We start from the raw sequence: 7,346 nt of genomic DNA on the forward strand, positions 1-7,346 counted from the left end.
TGAAATTTTAAATGACAAAGTACGATATCCAAACATCAACAACCCCATTAAATATGACAGTTCACCCATTGGATTTTCCCCTCTGATACATTATGATATAAGTAAACAATATATTTCCCTACATGCTTCATGAAAAATGTGAAGATTGTAATTGAAGTACATTTGTGAAGAATTCAGGGCCGCAAGTTAAAAACTCACAAGAAAAAGACTACTACAGTACTGAAGGATTGGAAAAGACAAGATTTGGCAACATCATGAACCTGGATTGCTTACTGCTTTGTGTTTAGTTAAAGTCCTGCACCTCTATAGATGGCTGTGGCTACTTCTGAGCAGCTGTTGATATTAAAGGAGCTAATAATAAATACAGTAGAGTCTCACTTATCCAACATAAACGGGCTGGCAGAACATTGGATAAGCAAAAATGTCGGATAATAAGGAGGGATCAAGGAAATGCCTATTAAACATCAAATTATGTTATGATTTTACGAATTAGGCACCAAAACATCATGCTTTACAACAAATGGATAGAAAAAGCACTTCAGTACACGATAACATTATGTAATAATTACTGTATTTATGAATTTAGCACCAAAATCTCGCAATTTATTGAAAAGTTGACAACAAAAACATTGACTACTAAAAGGCAGACTGCATTGGATAATACAGAACCTTGGATAAGCGGAGCTTGGATAAGCAAGACTCTACTGTATCTGAACTTTGAAATAGCTGTCTGAGGATTTTTTTTAACTCTCTGAAGATTTTAACCATAACAGTAAATTGATAACTCTGTTCATGATCCCAATTTAAACAGCTGTAGTGAACACTATTCTAAAGCCTTTGACTGTGTGGATCATAACAAGATGACTATCTATTGAAGGACTACGAGCCCTATTCAGTTATGGTACTCAGAACAAAATCCTGGGCTCTGAATTCTTCAATTCTTTCCCTCACTCTTGTTGGTGTCTCTTAAGTTTCAGGGTGGGGTGGGGGAGGATGCGAAGGAGATTCAGTGAGCCTTTCACTACATCATTACCTCCAGTTTATAATGTTCAGCATTAGCAATAATGCTGGAATAAATTAAATCCTTGTCTAATTCTGTTCACGATTGAAGAGGTGGAGTTAATAATCAGAACTGGTAGAACAGGGGATTTTTCTTTCTAATATTAATAATACTTCCTTCCAAACTCCAGCTTTCTTTTCTTCTCCTTACAACTGACAATGTTAAGTAGGCAACTAATTAACATTTCAAAGAAGTCCTTTTCAAATATTTTCTTTGATGTGTGGTATAATCTGGGTATTTTTCAGGTAGAAATAAGAGAAAAGGGTTAGAGAGAATAAAGGTATATGTGTACTTGTGTGTTTAAGTTTGAAATTGAACACTGTTTGGAGAAGCATGAAAAAACAATGGAAAAAAGAGCTCTAGTTCTGCTGGCCAAAGCCCTTCCTCCATATGTGTGTATGTTTAAAGATCATTTCCCTATGACTGTTGCAGAAAGGAAGGCCAATGCTATAAAGTCATGAATCTTGAAAGAATCCTGCAGACCAAGACACACAACAGACCTAACAAAACAGGAGGATGATCCTCCCTACATGTTTTGCATTGGTGTTGAAGTGAGTGAGACCACAAATGTGAATCAAATAAGTCTTTGATTGTAGTACACATAAAAGCGAATGGTGCCAGGTTTTCCAAGTTAGTAGGACTGGACTTTACAAACTCAGGCTGCCTCCCGCCGCTGCAGCTGGCAAACACGAGTGCCGCCAGTTCCGGCAAGGTCTCTTGGAAACTAGGCAGGTGGGGTTTATATATATATATGTGGAATGTTCAGGGTGGGAAAAAGAACTCTTGTCTGAGGCAGGTGTGAATGTTGCAATTGGCCACCTTGATTAGCATTAAATAGCCTTGCAGCTTCAAAGCCTGGCTGCTTTCTGCCTAGGTGAATCCTTTGTTGTTGGGAGGTGTTAGTTGGCCCTGATTGTTTCCTGTCTGGAATTCCTTTGTTTTCTGAGTGGTGTTCTTTATTTACTGTCCTGATTTTAGAGTTTTTAAAATATTGACGTTTTGCCCACATCTACTAACTTTGTCCCCACTTCAAGTAAGTCACCCCAGCCTTGCCATCAGAGTTGTCAGAGGTTGAGAAGAAGGTCTACTCATCATTCTCATGCTCAGCAGAGGATAAGGACCATAGTTATCATGCTGAGCATATTCTCCTAAATGCCAAAGCCTAGTTACTGTAGCCCTATTCAAGCTTCTATCTGAGTAAGAAGGCTAAAACTACAATATTTACATCAATCTCAACACCTTTTTTTGCCTAAATGACTATGACAAAATTGAGGTGCACATTACAGGTGGGTTGCTGTGAGCTTTCTGGGCTGTATGGCCATGTTCCAGAAGCATTCTCTCCTGACGTTTTGCCTGCATCTATGGCAGGCATCCTCAGAGGTTGGAAACTAGTCAAGTGGGGTTTATATATCTGTGGAAGGTCCAGGGTGGGAGAAAGAAAGAACTCTTGTCTGTTGGAGGCAGGTGTAAATGTTTCAATTGCCCACCTTGATTAGCACTGAATAGCCTTTCAGCTTCAAAGCTTGGCTGCTTCCTTCCTGGGTCAATCCTTTGTTGGGATGATTTATTACTATTATTATTATTAGGCCTTGCTCCCGGGAAGGTTCCTCCGCCATGGCTCCCTACCTATCTATCTACCTTGCCATATATTCTCCACATTGTGTGTATGTGTATGTATATATAAGATAGATATATACACACACACACACACACACACACACACACACACAGAAATACATATGCAGGGACCATATGTGCTATACACACACACACACACACAGTATATATATTTGTTACACACATGTATATATTCTATGCACCTCTACCTTCTACCTTTTATTCTTCAGTTATTGGTTGGGGGGGGGGGGCAAAAATACTGCTTGCTTTCACTTGAAAATTACCTAGGACCTGCCCTGACTGCAGGCCCCATGCATCTTTGTTGGCCCCTCGCCACTCTTGCTTCAGGACCCAGCAGCCAAAGAAGCCACTCCTCCACGGGCATGGCCACCTTCGCCTCTTCCTTCTTGGCTCCTGGGGCCAGCTGGAAGCCCTGCCCCCACCCTTCACGCACAGGCATCCAAAGGGCTATGCCAACAGAAGGGAGGGTTGGGGCAGCTAGACTGATATAGAACGCAGTGCCTCAATGCCGCTGACCTCCCGGATGTGGCTGCACCCCATGAGACAGAGAAAGCTGTGTGTACACTTCGGCTCCTTTCTCCTCCCTTGGTGGCTGTGCCAGTGGAGGAGTGACCTCTTCTGCTCTTGGGGCCTGCAATAAGAGTCGCTCTGCATGCCCTGACAAAGAGGAGGAGCTTAGTGCGGCGGTGGGTAAATGCTTTTCTTCCATTTTAGCATGATGAACATTGTTTCATCCAGATATTGTTGGATTGCAATCTTCACCTGTTCTCACGCTAGGACTGATGAGAGTTGTAGCTCAAGAACAACTTAAAACACATCCTTCATTGATGTTTCAAAATGTCAAGGAACAATACAGCACAAGGAGGACACAGTGACAATATTTTATCTTGCTTTCAATATACATGGCACTATATGGGATATTGCAGAACAATTTTCTCTTAAAGAAACTTGCAATCTATAATTCAATGTGAAAGTGAATACTCACCCCTGCTGATATAAGATAAGCAGGGGTGGGCATTGGCACTGGCTGCCTCTGCTTCCCTTCCCCACATTTTCCCCTGCACTTACCGGGAGAAGACTCCGATAAGGCTTAAAGCCTTTCTCCCTCACACCCCCCTCCCTTGGAAGAGACAAAAGAGGGCTTTGGCTAGGGGAGGGGGAACCTCTGCTCCAAGACCCTCTGTTGCATCTTCCAGGGAAGAGGAAGAGAAGTACAGGCTTCAGGCCAAGTTGAGCCTCTGGTGGCCCAGGGGATAAAAGCCTTGTGACTTGAAGGTTGGGTTGCTGACCTGAAAGCTGCCTGGTTCGAATCCCACCCGGGGAGAGCGCGGATGAGCTCCCTCTTTCAGCTCCAGCTCCATACGGGGACATGAGAGAAGCCTCCCACAAGGATGGTAAAACATCAAAACATCTGGGCGTTCCCTGGGCAACGTCCTTGCAGATGGCCAATTCTTTCACTCCAGAAGCAACTCTGGTTGCTCTTGACACGAAAAAAAAAAGTTGAGGGGAAAAAAGGAGCCAGAGAGGGAGTCCAGACAGGGGGAGAGAAGGAAAACATGCATTTTTGGGAACACAAGGTCTCTCACACACACATAAAGATGCACTTCTTCTGGTCAGAAATGGGATAAAAGGGGACCTTTTTATTCTGAGGTTTCTCTCCTTTATAGCAATTCCTCCTATGTTTTTAGGGAAAGTTGTTTGGCCACCCTCCAGTTTGAACTAGGAGCTCCTGGGATAAAGGTAATGTCTGGACGGGCCCCTAGAATCAGTCTCCGAGTGTGTTTCTTATCTTTTTGAGAGTCTAAACCCTCTCCCGTTTTTCACAGGCACTTTACTTTTCTCCTTTGACTACCAATCCATCTTCCCCTTTACAGGTCAAGCTACGGTTGTCCCTCTCTTTCTCCCATTTACCCCATGGCTTCTCCACTTTTAGGTAAATACAAAGGAATGGTGTCACAATCCCTTGTTGTCTCACTGTCCCTTTGAACAGATTTCTGGGCAATTGACCAAGTGAAGCAGCATCCTCACAATATACCAGCTTTGGTTCCTGAGGCTATATCTGGTTTCTTAAAGAGGCCAGAGGAATTCTGGGCAAATCCAAATACCTGAAAGAACTTACTTCTTCACTTTGCTTGGATTTTCACCCAGCTGCCTGGTAAAACAGCAACAATAATGAAATGCTTTTTAATAGTGATATGAGCAGAAGGCTGCATTTGGGAAAGCAAAATTAGCGCCTTGACAAAAGAGACAGATGGTTTGTGTAAAAGAGAGAGAGGGAGTGAGAAGGAAGAGGGAGCTTTCACTCTAGTCACGAATGCTGTCTTTTCCATTTTATTTCTTTTTGCTAATACCCTGCGCTGTATCATTAGTATTGTACTCTCAGCATCATTAAATACAAATGATGCCCCGTGCTTTCTTCTGTGTCCTTGGGTTGTGAATTTTATAGTTTGGCAACAACTTCTTGGCCACATGGGTAGGCTTGTATGCTCTAGATTAGTGTCATTTTCCTTGCAATTTTTGTTCCCTCAGCCTTGACAGTTCTCTAATGATCGGCAACATTTCCATCACCCCCAGAAGATATGATTGGCTGAACATGACATTGACAGACTTGGGGACTGAAGCCACAAGGAGGAAACTGCATAATGACTGAACTCAGAACATTTAAGGTTAGAATATGGCATTATTATTTTTTGCCACCTTTTGCCACTCATTCCAGAAATTCATGGGGATTTGTGGCTAATTTGGGGGCATTTGGAACTAAGTTATATTTGAAAAGACAAGAAAAATAAATGTTGACAAATCAATGCTGTAAACTATCTTGTCCTGTTTTTAAAAGATGTTAGCATGCATTCCTTCTTTAAAATGAAATGGAGCTTGTATTTTCAGAACAAGAGGCTGAACACCCTATCCTGTATCACTGAGGACCAAGCTGTTTGAAAGGCCATTGTCTCTCCAGTAAGCCTGTCTGGGCTTTAAGATCTTTGAGTGAAATAAACAAACCAATAAATAAATAATACTTTATTTGTATTCTGCTTTATCTTCCCGAGGGCACTCAGGGTGGATTCCAGCAAACACAGACACAAGGCAAACATTCAATGCCTAGAAACAACAAACACAGATAAAAGGCAAAAGTTTCATTTCCCCTTCCAGCTCTGGGGAGTGGTGCTCATCTTCGGCTCTGGGGGGTGGTGTTCATCTCAATTTCTAAGCTGAAGAGCCTGCATTGTCCATAGACACCTCCTAGGTCATGTGGCTGGCATGACTGCATGGAGTGCCATTTACCTTCCAGCTAAGGTGATACCTATTGATCTACTCACATTTGCATGTTTTCCAACTGCTAGGTTGGCAGAAGCTGGGGCTAACAGTGGGAGCTCACCCCGTCTTGCAGATTCAAACCGCCAAATTTCTGGTCAGCAAGTTCAGCAGCCGAGTGGTTTAACCTGTTGCGCCACCGCGGCCCCTAAGAGAGATTCATAAATTTGGTTAATATTGTTTCTCTCTAAATTCTCCTCTCAATTCTGCCTCCTTCACAGACATATTTGCTAGGACAATATCAGAGGGTTTTTGGGAATCTGTGAAAGTCCCTGTGGTGTACAGTGAGGTGTGAAGCTAAATGTGGCCCCCTCTCTATTGTCCTACCAGCACCCATATATATTTTTCTTCCTAAAACCTATGGTACTTGAACTGGGTTATTTCATTTTCATTTTAGTTATGGTAATAATAATAATAAATTTATTTGACCAGTCATATGACCATTTCAAAATACAACACAAATAAAAACAAGGCAAAAAGGAGGAGAGGACGGCAGCTGACCTATTTACAGTTTGGTTATGAATTTTAATTACACTAGGCCATCATCTGTTATGGTGGAAACCATGATTTTTTTAAAAAATACTTTTTTAACCTGAGAAAACACCTTTTAGGAATCTCCAGGCTCTCCAATGCAACTTTATGTCACCTTTTGCTCTGGAGGGCCGAAAGATTTATAGAGAGACCCAGGCATGTAGCTTCAGCCCTCCCCCCTGAAATTCTCAGGATGGTCCACGAGAAGGCCTTACTGGTACATGCATGGTGGCGTCCTTGTCCACGCCTGGGCCCTCGGCACACTCTCTTTCCTTTTCAGTGCCCCTGGTTTCAGCCTTCGGTGCCGGGAGAGGAAGGGGAGTGCACTGACAGCCCAGGCGCCAAAGAGGATGCCGCCACACCACAGACCATTCAGAGGCCACAATAGGCCTTTGCACCCATGCATTGAAGTCTTGCCACACTCATGGCTAGGAGTGGAGTGCATCGAGCTCGTCAGCTGCCTTCTGGGACTCTGGATCCAGGTAAACAACTACTCCCATTTGAAAAAGGGCAATCATTGGCTCTATGTGCCAAGTTTAGTCCAGATCCAGCGTTGGCTTGATTCAATGCCCTCTGGATAAGGGTGCACTACAACTCCCAGATCCAAGGTCAATCACCCCCAATCCCAGCCTGTCCTGTATGCACAGTTGGCCATGTTTGCTCCAGATATGATGTTGGCTGCCTTCAGTGCTTTCTGGATCCAGGTAAACGAAAACTACCATTTGAAAAGGGCAATCATTCCCCGATCCCTGCCTGTATGCACTGTTGGGCACATTGGCGCTATGTGCCAAGTTTGGTCCAGATC

General features: G+C 43.2%; 1 long non-coding RNA gene across 1 annotated transcript; it reads left to right on the forward strand.

Moving 5' to 3' along the window:
* Positions 1–1,667: 1,667 nt before the first annotated feature.
* LOC103281775 (uncharacterized) lies at positions 1,668–5,937 on the forward strand. The gene is made up of 3 exons (XR_507756.3): positions 1,668–1,792; positions 5,228–5,364; positions 5,585–5,937. It is a non-coding gene; the product is annotated as an uncharacterized LOC103281775 (long non-coding RNA).
* The last annotated feature ends 1,409 nt before the right edge of the window (positions 5,938–7,346 follow it).

Source organism: Anolis carolinensis, chromosome 1 (genome assembly GCF_035594765.1).
Source record: "Anolis carolinensis isolate JA03-04 chromosome 1, rAnoCar3.1.pri, whole genome shotgun sequence".
Taxonomy (NCBI): domain Eukaryota; kingdom Metazoa; phylum Chordata; class Lepidosauria; order Squamata; family Dactyloidae; genus Anolis; species Anolis carolinensis.